The sequence below is a fragment of the Sminthopsis crassicaudata genome, chromosome 2 (assembly GCF_048593235.1).
Source record: "Sminthopsis crassicaudata isolate SCR6 chromosome 2, ASM4859323v1, whole genome shotgun sequence".
NCBI classification, from domain to species: domain Eukaryota; kingdom Metazoa; phylum Chordata; class Mammalia; order Dasyuromorphia; family Dasyuridae; genus Sminthopsis; species Sminthopsis crassicaudata.
Window position 1 is genome coordinate 524,305,045 of NC_133618.1, and position 12,648 is coordinate 524,317,692.

The 12,648-nt window shown below is 31.6% G+C and overlaps 1 protein-coding gene across 10 annotated transcripts in view; it reads right to left on the bottom strand.

The window, feature by feature from the left end:
• ATOSA (atos homolog A) overlaps positions 1-12,648 on the bottom strand; it is a 113,865-nt gene that overhangs the window by 55,386 nt on the left and 45,831 nt on the right. For 2 of the 10 annotated variants that reach the window (XM_074294542.1, XM_074294543.1), the window contains one exon: positions 5,261-5,341. The exons of 7 other annotated variants lie outside the window; for them this stretch is intronic. The gene's annotated coding sequence lies outside the window, so the exon portion shown is untranslated. Of the gene's footprint in view, positions 1-5,260; positions 5,342-6,549; positions 10,649-12,648 lie in introns of those variants that run through there. One more of the 10 variants, XM_074294544.1, reaches the window with a different exon arrangement.

The window sequence follows — 12,648 nt, forward strand, 5'->3', positions numbered from 1 at the left end:
TAGTCTGGACCAAGGAAATGAAATTATAAAATATCATGTACCCAAGGAATAAGACCAATTATCTAAAAATATTTATGCATAAATTTCCCCTCTAAAGGCAACTTGTTCACCAAAAAAAAAAAAAGAGAGAAATTTAGAGTTAATAGAACATGTCTTTCAGAAACCAAAAACTCTTGACAAAGGCCTTAATTTTTTTTTTTCAAGAAAAAGAGAAAAACAATGACCTACAATGCAATTTCATTTGTTTGGCTAAATAAAGAGACCAAAAGCATAGTAATTTAAAAGTCATATTTGGTTTTGGAATACATTTATGACATTTATTGGTATGTTTCATAGTCTGGAAAATCATAACATTTAAACACATAAAACCACTCTAAGAAAATAATTTGTTCAGTTTTCCTGTCTTGTCCCCTTTATTTGCTCTCTATTCCTCTCTACATTTAGTGAATAAAAGAAATTTTCTCTAAAGCTAACACAAATCATCAATCTAAGGAGAAATGTTCTCAAACTTTCCTGAAACAGGAAAAAAAGTAACTTATTTTTCAAATTGTTCTGCTTTGAGTTAAAGATGTACACAAAGTAATAAAAGCAGAACAGATAGTATCAATAAACATTTGAAAGAAGAAAATATTATGGAAAATTCACCCACAATAAGAAATTTTAATTCCTCAATAATCATAGTATTTATACTATAATTACTCATTCCAGTTAATATTTCTCTCCTACATTAGAAGTTGTTAGAGCTTTGTAAGGGGGAAAATATTGAAAAAGATCCTGAGCAACCTGTTCCTGGTGGTCCTAAGTCTATACAAGGAAAGTTTTATAATATGGCTTCTTCCTTTCTAGTGTTCTTTCCTTCATATACCCTGTTATCTGGGGACACTGGCCTTCTTGCAGTTCCTCGCATATGACATTCCATCTTTCCCTTTTCACTGGCTGTCCTCCATGCCTGGAAAGCTCTCCGTTCTTATTTCAAACCATCTGGCTTGATGTTGGCTAAAGTTTTACTTTTTGCAACAAGTCTTATCCAGGGTTCTTTAATCTTAGTGCCTTATATTCTCAGACTATCACCAATTATCTGATATGTATCTTGTTTATATGTAGGTTTTTGCATGCTGTCTTCCCTCTTAAACTGTGAGCTCCTTGGGCAGCAAGAGCTGCTTTTTATGGGACTTTCTTTGTATTCTCAGCATTTAGAACAAGGTCTGACACAAAGTAGGCACTTAACAAAAGCTAGCTGACAACTTTAAGCAATGCTGTCTGTGCCTAGAAATTCAGTTACTACATAAGCATGGATGACATAATTCTGACTAGAAATGCTTGATATTATTTTGTATATATGCTATTCTCTCTAAAACATCTCATTTTTGCCAACTCAAAACTAAATGATGATGCCAGACATACTTGTTCTCTCCTTTACCACCCTCTTATCACAAGTACCTAGCAAAGCATATGCTGTAAGCTGAACACACTTTAATAAATATTTGTCAATTGGATGCTTGGAAGAAACGTCATTGTTTCTCTGAACATCTTAAAAGAAAGAATTTCAGAAATAAATTTAAACAGATCTTTGTCTTTCACTTAAAATATCTACGATCTAATATTTTCAATGCTCCCTTCAAACCTTTCCTTTATCTGACACTTGTATTAAGTGTATACTGTCTTGATCTAATCTTGCCACTGGACCCAGAGGGCTCTGGAGGAGATAGTGAGGCCAGTGACCTTGCATAGCCCTCCCTCACTTAAATCCAATTCACTTGCATGTCAAGGCATCATTTCTCTGATTCCTGGTCCTCTTGGAGAATGAAATACAAACAACAACAACAATAATAAACAAGATATTTAAAAGCCAAGCTGTTGTTGCAACAAATGAAATCATTCTATAAATTCAATGTCTGCATAGTAAAAAATTTGGAAACAATTTTCTATGTTTTTAAAAAGGTCACTGGGTTTTGAATCTGGTCATTAAAACTATAAAAATGTAATACTTTCCAGTTAGCATTAAAATCATTGTCAGAGAAGATGGAGATCTACAACCTGATTTTTGAAAAAAAATCTTCCCACTGATAGGGACTGAAAACATAAATGTGATGACCTAATGAGGACAGTCCAAAAAGCACTTCTTCCATTTTGAATTTATGAACTAATTTTTTCAGTATCAGACACCTTACTCAAACAAGGTATGGAAACAAGTCTAAATTATATTCAAACCTTAGAATCATTCTATCAAAATATTAAATCAACATTCCAAAAAAAAAAAAAAAAAAAAAAAAAAAGCAAATCTAATCACATCAATAAAATATTTTGGTGAGAGCAAAAGAGTTTTTAAAATTAATTTTAAATGATTTTATAATTATTTTACCATATTTTCCTGTTTTATTTTCTATTTGTATGTCTTTCATAATGTATATTTAATACATGTATATTGGAGGCACATACTGAAAAGTTTTTTACTGAGGGAATATGTAATCAAAAAAAGTTTGGAGACCACTACTATGGATCGAAGTCTCATAGAGATAGATAAAAAAAATAATATAATATATAACATCATATAAGACATTAAAGACAAATAGGTAGTATTTTAAAGTCAGAGGAAAATATATTAAGAAGTAGGACTGAATAGGGTCTGGTCTACCAGACTACAATCCTATCCAACAACTTGAAGGACTATGTATGATTTAGATCAAGGATTTTCAGCATGTATTGGAGGGGATTCCAGTCATTTAAAAGGCATTTTATAAGTAAAATTAGATATTTTTTGTGAAATACTATTTTTTCATATTTTAAGTTTGCATAAATATGTTAGGGACACATATATGGTATGTGAGAGTTGAAAAGCAATTTAGAGATTATCTAATATAGTCCCCTCATTTTACAAATGAGGAAACTAAATAAGACCCACAAAAAAAGTTAAGCTATTTGCCCAAATTCCACAAGTAATGTAGCAAAAACAGGATCTGAACCCAGACTGTCAGTTTAAATCTTGTGATCTTTATGCTATACTACTACACTATTTGTGAATATACTTTCCTTTTCTTAGCTTTTGTTGGAATATATAAAATCAAGAAGTTGGGATAATTGAGCTCTAAAGTGCCAAGTTCTAATTCTATGATCTTTTAGCTCCAAATTATACATTCATCTTCATTCTGCAAAAGTCTATTTTTGCTAACTGCAGTAAAAATCACACCAGATAAAGTATAAGATACAAATGTATTGCTGTCTGCATGCAGACAACATCATTTTCTTTACTGTGATTCATATGTGGGATAAAATGAAAAGGAAAAAAAAAGGGGAAATGTTTACAACTCCCTAACTTTTAACACATATATAATTATCCCGATCCACTCTTTAACATGAATTCTTTAGCTACAAAGCAGAATTTTATTTTTCCAAATGAGGGAATATATGTAAAGAACTCTGCAAAACCGGGTTATAAATACTTTTTATCCTTATTAATTATCATTAGAATTTACCATCCATTCCTTCAAGCAATCATCATCCTACATCTATCCTTTTCATGGTCTTTTAGAAAAAATTGGCTACTCATTATTTCTACTTTTTTTTTCATTCACTTTTTAAAACCTCTTGTGATATGACTTTAAAACTCAATCAGGGGGCAGCTAGGTGGCCCAGTGCATAGAGCACCAGCCCTGAATTCAGGAGGACCAGAGTTCAAATCTGGTCTCAGACACTTAACAAACACTTCCTAGCTGTGTGACCCTGGGCAAGTCACTTAACCCCAGCCTCCCAAAAAAAAAAATAAATAAATAAAATAAAATAAAAAATAAAATAATAAAATAAAACTCAATCAACAAAATCTTCATAAATTACCAAAGATCTCTTATGTTCGCCAAATCAAACTTTTTCTCAGTCATCCTTCTTGACCTCTCTGTAATTTAGGAAACCCATAAGCCAATTTCTCCAGTCCTAAATACGCTCTCTTTTGTTTTAGCAAAACAAACAAGCTACCTGACTATTCCTCAGTATTCTTAACCAGTTCTTCTTCAATCACATCCCAACCACAATGTGGTTGTGGACAGAGCCTCCAGGCTCTGTCCTGGACTTTCCTTTCTTTCAACACTCTCTGGGTGAATTCAACAACTCCCAAAGGTTCAATTATCATAGTTATTTTCCTCTTCTTCCATTCCCCCCAAACCCAATTCCTCTTTTGAAATGCCCTATTTCTGTCAAGGGCACCATTATTCATCTTGGTTGGAATCATTCTTGAGTCCTCATTTTCCTAAGTCATATCAATTTTACCTTCACAATGTCTCCTACAATATCATTCCTTCTCTTCATTTACACCATAACCACCTTAAGTCAAGCTTTCATTATCTTAACAATAGCCTAATTGGTTTGCCTCAAATCAATCACTTCTCCAATTTATCCTCCACACAACTGCCAAAGTGCACAGTTGTTGCCTGCTCAAAAAGTTCTAGTGACTTCTAATTACTTTTAGAATTAAAAACAAATTTCTGTAGCACTTAAAAGTCCATCACAATATAGTTGCAACACACCTTTCTAATTGTATAAATTACTCTTCTTCAAGGACTCTACAATCCAGCCAAACTGGATTTCTTTTCATTCTACAAATATGATATTCCATCTCCTGTTTTCATGATTCTTTGCACAGACTGCCCTCATGTAGGGAATGCACTTGACCTCTATCTCTTGTGACTCTTTGGCATTTTTAGCCTTCAAAGTCCAGCTCAAATGCCAGTCCTTGTTTTCCCAATTCCCCTCCAGCTAGTGACCCCACCCCTTGTCTATAAGTAATTTCATACATTGTCTTCCTCAATAGAATGTAAGCTTCTGGGGGCAGCTAGGTGGCGCAGTGGATAGAGCTCCAGCCTTGAAGTCAGGAGGACCCGAGTTCAAATTTGATCTCAGACACTTAACACTTCCTAGCTGTGTGACCCTGGGCAAGTCACTTAACCCCAGCCTCAAGAAAAAAAAAAAAAAAAGAATGTAAGCTTCTTAAGGGCTAGGGCTGTTTTCACTTTTGGTTTTGTATCTCCATCACCAAGCTTAAGATTCTAGCATACAAAAGGCAATTAATAAATGCTTGATTTATTGCCTGACCAGATTTATGAACAAGATGAATCAAGACTATATACTTCAAAACCCTCTTAAAACCATAATCTAGCTCTTAAAATAGTTTTTCATTAAGTCTTTGTCCATTGTATTTATATTTTCTGTTCTAATCTCTAGTTGGTTTCTAGATAAGTGACAAAACACACAGTATGTTTTTCTTTCTTACCTAATCAAAGTGTTAATGCCTTTTATGCCTTATTGGAATTTAAGTAATGCTTTTTCTGTTTTCCTTTACATCTGTGGTAAGCTGAAAAGTAAAGAGTCAAATTCTAGAGTTAGCCATTTAAACACAAATCAAGAAAAATAAGAAATAATGCTTTGGTACAGTGTCCATGTTATAAACTTTCCAATTTATGTTCAGGTTTGTAAGCAGATTTTTTAAGTAAAATATATTCTCTTTTTCTTTTATACCAGTAAGATGGCTTTGAATGTTTTATTTTAATACCTTCTGTATCAATTTCCCAAAGGAAAAAGAAATATTTTTAAACAATGAAACAGTATGGAGACAGTCTTTTCATTAAAAGTGATGAAAAAAAGTGAGTTTGCAAATGTTATAAACTAAAGAACAACACCTGATTGATGAGTGTTTATAGCACAAAATGGATTGCTATATGCCCAGGTGAGACATTCAGGCAATTCTGATATATAAGTAACTCACACATTTTTAATATGTCATTGTTGCCTTCCTAGGATTGTTTCATTTGTATTTCTAGTGCTTACCATAATACCTAGCACACTTATAGGTACTTAATTCTTGATTGATATTTAGAAAGGAGGGCTAAATTAATTTCTATTTTAATAATACTGTTTTTATTCTAAAATAATATTCCAAAATACTGATTATTGTGCAATTTGTGGTTTTATTAATATCATTACCTAACCTGAGTGATTTGGGAAGGAGTCTTAAAACACGAAGCTGAAGACAATTTATACATAAATTGATTCATTTTAGTGTCTGTATTTCGTCAGGTCTCATGAAACTAAACATAGCAGTGTAGAAAAGAATAAAATCAAAATAATGAAAAAAAGATAGAATCCAGACATTTTAGGCCATGAGCCTGAAATTTTAAGACACACTTCAATAAGAATACTGCTGCTGCTAAAATAAACAAACAAAAAACCCAACAGTTTTCTTTTGCCTAGAGTTACATTATCTCTTCTTTTTGACTACTAAATAATTAAATCCCATCATAGGGCAGACATGATTAATAATAATTTTCCTTCTCTTTGAGCACTTAGTTTAGCCTTATCTTAGAAATTCTAAGGATGACTGGCATTTTTTTCTCCATGTAACTTCCATTTTAACTCCTTACAATTCTAGTTAATATGTAGCTAGCTATCACAACAAATAATAATAAATAAATCCTTTCCTACTTTACAGGCAGTACTAATCCAGTTTTATTTTGCCATTTCCCTGTGAACTAAGTAAACCATCATGCATAATTTATTACTCACTTTTGCATCTGAAAATTCTATCCAGAAACAATTCTTCAGCTTCCACTGTCCTTTCTGGCAATATCCTTCCCAATATATTTTCAAAGGATTTTAGAATTTGTAGTTAAGGAAGTATGTCACATAAGGCATAAACTCTGCTAACTACAATTTTAAGATTTGGCTTCACAATCAAGACACTCTATTTTGACAAAAACCAGGAACTTAGTCCTCAGAATTTTGCATACTCTATTTCTCATTGATTCCAAGCTCAGAAACTTCATATAACTAACTTTCCATAATTATTCTCAAATATGACTTAATTTAGTCATAACATTTTTCTTCAAAGAGAATTGCAGTGTAGGCCTAACTACAAAGATTAATTCCCCATTTTCAAAAATGTTGAAAATCCTAAATCAAAAAAAGGGGGGAAAGGGAATTTTTTTAAAGTAAGAAAGAAATTTATACCTTCTACTAAAGTGTTAACTTTCATTCCTTCTCATGGAAAGGAAGTGACCCTGAGAATTCAAAAGCTATAGTAGCAGAGTAAAGCTCTGACAGCTTTGACAGAACTGAAGCATGTATAGGCTTCACCCCCATTTAGCCACTAAATAATAACTTTTGGGGGTCAGTTTAGCTCATTACAACTATTTAATTAACATGTGAAAGTGTAAAAATTATGACTATAAGGGAGTGCTCCAAATTAATGAAATCGCAGTTCAAACTTTTGAAGAAATTATGTTACAGTTTAGTTTGGCTCTCCCAAAAGAATATGGACTTAATTCATTTGGATAAATGTTTCTGTTCTCTCTATATGGCTGGTCTATTGATATAGCAAATTCTGAGTGTCCACTACATACTACAATCTACCAAGACCACTTCAATACTAAGCTGTATACCAGGGATGCAGAATTAAATATCTTTAGCATCTTAGCACTATGCTTATCTTGCACATAGTCATAAAAGTAAATAATAGCTATCTCTGAGAAGAATCTGTCATACAAAATTTCATTTGCATAATCAAGAAATTCAAGGTAATTGCTTGGCACAGCAGATTGAATGATAGTCCTAGACACAGAAATACCCGAGTTCAAATTCCCACTCAGTGACTTTGAGCAAATCACTTTACCTCTCTGTTTCCTCTGTGAAGGTATTTGTGAAGATCGAGATAATATTTATAAAATGCTTACTATAATAACCTGGCACAAAGGAGATGTGTTATAAAACATGTTATCCTTCTTTCTTTCTGGCACTTTCTCAGAGCATACAAAACGTTATAAAAATACATTTTTCACTTGCACTCCAGACTTGACTCTTCTTTCATTTTATTAACAATTTTTTTTACATTGTTCTCTTAATATTCAAAATTAAATTAAACCTCAGCCTAAATATAACACTGCATTTTTATACTATAAATTCTTGATAATTTTTAAGATCTTTGGTGTATTTTTCAATCTTTGTTATAACAAAAGTATGGCAGAATGGCAGAATTAAATTTGGAGGTTAGGAGAGAAAGGAAGGTGGTTCCTAAATACAAAATTCTGCAAAAATCTCAGATTTATTGTTCTTCTAGATCCATTATAAGCTGACACTAATCCTCTTTAGACAATGACTTTTTGCTCAAAAATATTTTTTCCAAGAAAAATCAAGTGAGTTTGTTATTAATAGAACCCCACCCAGAACAAAAAATACAACTTTCCAGAAAAAATTACTAAATGTTAAATTTATGTAGCTAGCTATATAAATATCCACTTGTGTTTAAATTCTATGTCTCCTAAAGTAGACTCAGATTTCAAAAGTGTCTACAACTTTTCTTATTTATAAGACATCACAGGATTGAAAGCTGGTAAGAACCTTAGAGATCATTTGATTAAAGAGTTATTTAAATTTTTTCCCTTTTCCTTTAAAGTTTAGGGATTCAGAATTTAATATTATACCATTAAAGTGACAAGGCAATTTTGGCATTAAGCTTGCTGTTGTTGGTAATAACTTATCTAGATTTTTACTCACTAATAATATTTTAAAAGAAGATATAGGTTTCTATGTCCTACCCTCCCAAGAAGCTAGCAGGTCATTACTGTGGGCAATCATACCAAGTTCACCCTTGACATACCACTATCTGGGTTATTCTGAATGAAGAGTTCCATAAGTAACTCCTAGGGGCCATTTCCTACAGAACCCTAACATACCTGCCAGTCAGTTCTAGCTCCATTTACACAAAAGCCAACTGCCATAAACTGTTTATAAACCCATGCAAGACAAATGTCTGCCTGATTATCTAACTTAACCTTTTTTCTTTGCTTTTCTTCTTGTCTCATTTTGTCCCCCCTTTCTTGATCCTTTTCCTTCCTTTCTCCTTTATTTTAGTTACAATCTCCTGTTCTTGTACCTCTCCCACTGCCTCATTTCTGAATGTGCCTTGTGCTCGGTTGTGATGACGTCAGTCTTAACTTCAATGTTATTCTACTCCATCACCAATGCAGTGACTTCACATTTATTCCTTTTATAGTTTTGACTTTAAAATTTGGTAATTTCAACAAGATATTGCCAATCATCCCTCAGTTTCTTGTACCCCTTGTTTCGATGTTGCTCCTGCCTTGCTAATTTCTGGTTATTTTTATTAGCCTACCATTGACTTTTCCAACTCTTACTTTAGGAATAACCTACAAGGCTAAAGGAAAAAAGCCTTGATACTGTGAGGACTTGGGATAATACAAATTTATAACTATCTAATCTCCAATGAGGTCTTGCTGCCAGGAAGTTCTAATTCATTTCATTACTTACTTAACCTTTGGGGCTCCAATTTGTAAAATGGTGTTCAACTAGATCTCTAAGATTGCTTTTAGTACTAACATTCCATATTCTAAGGTACCTACATATTACTGCCCTGCCTTTACTCTACCTTCCTCTTCTTTTCACCCTACATAAATGACTTCTAAAAACTTTAACTGCAAGATTTGTTTGTAAATCTACAATATCATAATAGTTAAATTATAAATTAAATACATTAAAAATTTAGAACAGAAATAAGTACTGGTATCCACTAATTCCATTAGAATAAAAACAAGTTTATATTCTGCTCTGTTTATTCAAATGGTTCTGGGAAGAGATGAAAGAGACTATGTCCTAAAGTTTTGGTTTTGGAAGAAGCCTATCTTTCTCCTTACAACCTTGAGAGCCAAAAGAAAAGTAAAATATACTTTTAAATTGAATAGTTAAGAATTTAAATTTGCCTAAACTGAAATATATACATTAAGACAATGTTTAGCTACATTAGCATATTTAAATAATCTACAAAAACTAAAGAGCATTTTTACTAATCCAAGGTTCTGTGGCAAAATAATCTATTTAATCTTAGCAGTAAAGAAAAATCTGCAAAATTAGAAAATTATTCCTATTAAATAAGGAACTATAATTTATAAAAATTTATATGTTGTATTTAGTATTTAGTTAAAAGCTAGTCTTTGACTTACAATTTTCTACCTTATAGGGAAATGTTGAAACTAATTTCTTTTTTTTCCCCTGAGGCTGGGATTAAGTGACTTGCCCAGGGTCACACGGTGTTAAGTGTCTTAGACCACATTTGAACTCGGGTCCTTCTGAATTCAAGGCTAGTGCTCTATCCACTGTGCCACCTAGCTGCCCCAAAACTAATTTCTAACAAAGAAAAGCATTTCCACAATAAAAGTTATATGAGGATCAAAACCAAAATGATCCATAGATAATATGGAATAAAACATAGATTTTCAAAAGCATGAGCAAACACATGTGTACATATAAAGGGTACTCTATAAACATTTTTAAAAGTTCTTTATTGGTATAAAATTAAGTCCAGATCAAGAAGTATTTCTGTTATTAGTTCTATAAGATAATTATCTTCATTACAAAGGGCTCTCTACTTGAAATACAAGTAAGAAAATACTGCAAGAAATTATATATAAAAGAAACTCTTCTTAATGTTTTCATGTAATAGACAGGATTATATGTGATGATCAGAAAAATAAAAAAGTTGAGCAAGCTCTTATTAAGAAAAATAAATAATTTTGGAACATTTTTTCCCCTGATAGGGATAAAATAAACCAAACCAAAGGAAAAAGTAAAAAAAAAAAAAAAAAAAAAAAAAAAAAAATTTGTTTTTAAAGTAGGGAGTTTTTCTTTGAACAGATTTTCTTAAATTCAATTCCTTTAAGACAAAGAATACAAATAAGTAAAGCAATATGTACAAGAGGAAAAAAATTAATGGAGTGTTCTGTGTTAAAGCACTTATACACAGATGATCAGGTATGTAGGGAGAAAGATTTATAAGCATTAGGGTGTATTTGAAATCAGAATATTCTAGGTCTGATTTTTCAGATCTGGTTTTTTTTTTTTTTTTTTTAAATACTGCCTTTACTTCAGACTTCACCTCTCCGGACCAGACCTCAGTTTTCAAAACTATAAAATGAGGGGATTATAGAATGATGAGGTGCTGATGTTTGATAGGTACTAACACAACCAACAGTAAGGAAACAATCACTAGGAAAAACAAGATATGAAGAGCAGGAAAAAAAAAAGGTACAAAAAATCAGGAGGAGAACATTAAATTCATTAAGAAACAAAACTCTTTACTCTTAAGGACTTTTCTTCCATTCCCAAAATGAAAAAATAATTTTAAATTATTTTTAAAAGATTTATGTATGAATTATATAACAGTATTTTATAACCTAGCTTTCACTTCCCCAAAATAACTTCTGAAAAGATGTTGTGATATTATCTATAGTAATTCCTACAATTGAACCAACTGGTCCAGATAAAATCTCTTTTTTAGAATCTTAATGTTTCTATTTACAAATACAAAAACAAACAAACAAAATGAATCCAGTTAGGAAACAACAATCTTATTAATACTGCTATTCATCACTTAGATCCAAGTTTCAAAGGCACTATAAATGATAATAGCACTATTACTACATTTGACTAGATTACAAAATAAACAGAATATTTGGAGGACTTGATATAACAAAGTACTTTAAATGTTGAATACACCGCATCTTCAGCCTTTTGGTCCAAGAATACAGTCTTGGAGTCTCCCAAGTACATCCCTTCTGCAGCATGGCTGAAAAGCCTTTATGAAATAAAGAGTCTTTTTGACTCTTGCTGCTTCTTTCCTGCTTTACATTCTCCATCTTCTGTAGCATATGAAAACAATTCTTTTATATTTAGAAATAATCACATCAAATCAAAATGCTCATAAAAGCAAAGACTAGAAAAGTTTTGTTCAATTCAGTTTAAATTTCAGTTGGAAAAATTTCATTAAGATGAAAAAATACTAGAAATACAATATGGTTGCAGCTGATACCTCTAAAAATAAGAATGATCAAACAAAATTCTACCTGATTCAAAAGCTGTATTTATTACATTTGGTTTTTTTTCTTCCATGACTATTTTGAACATTTAGTGCTTTCTTTTTTTTTCTGTCTGACACTATGGAAATCACTAGAGTTTAAGAAAATCAGCTTTTTTGTTAAACTAAAACGCTGATATTTCCTTCTGTTCAAAAGATGGTCCACATCTCAAACTGACAAAAGTAAAGATATGATGGATTGCTCAAGTCTCAAGATCTTATAATGCCAGTCAAACTATTTAATAATATTACAGTAATTTATTTGAATGAACAATATTAATTTAAATAAAAAAATAAAATTGGAGTGAGGGCTATGTGTAAGCTAAAGCTTGTGAAATAAGATGTATATAGAATATATTTTTATATTTATATAATGAGTACTTTTTTTGGATGCCATTTATAAATCAAAAATCTTGTTTTATTTACAATTCTTTTTTTACTTAGGAAAAAAAAAATGGAGGTTATACATCTTTGATCGTGTCAGAAAGTCAAAAGAAAAATTACCCTGAAAGCAGGTAATTAAAAATACTATTAATATCCTTTTTTTCTTTATATTGGGCAACTTCACAATCTTGGCTAACTTGGATTGGTTTTTGAACCTGTGTTTCCTTTAAGAGGAACAAAAAATTGATTTCAATTAAAAAAATATCATTTACACAGACATCAATTAAAGAGCTCAGAAATGGATAGTTATACGCTAGAAGGGAACTGAAGAATGATTCTGTCCAACCTACTCTTTC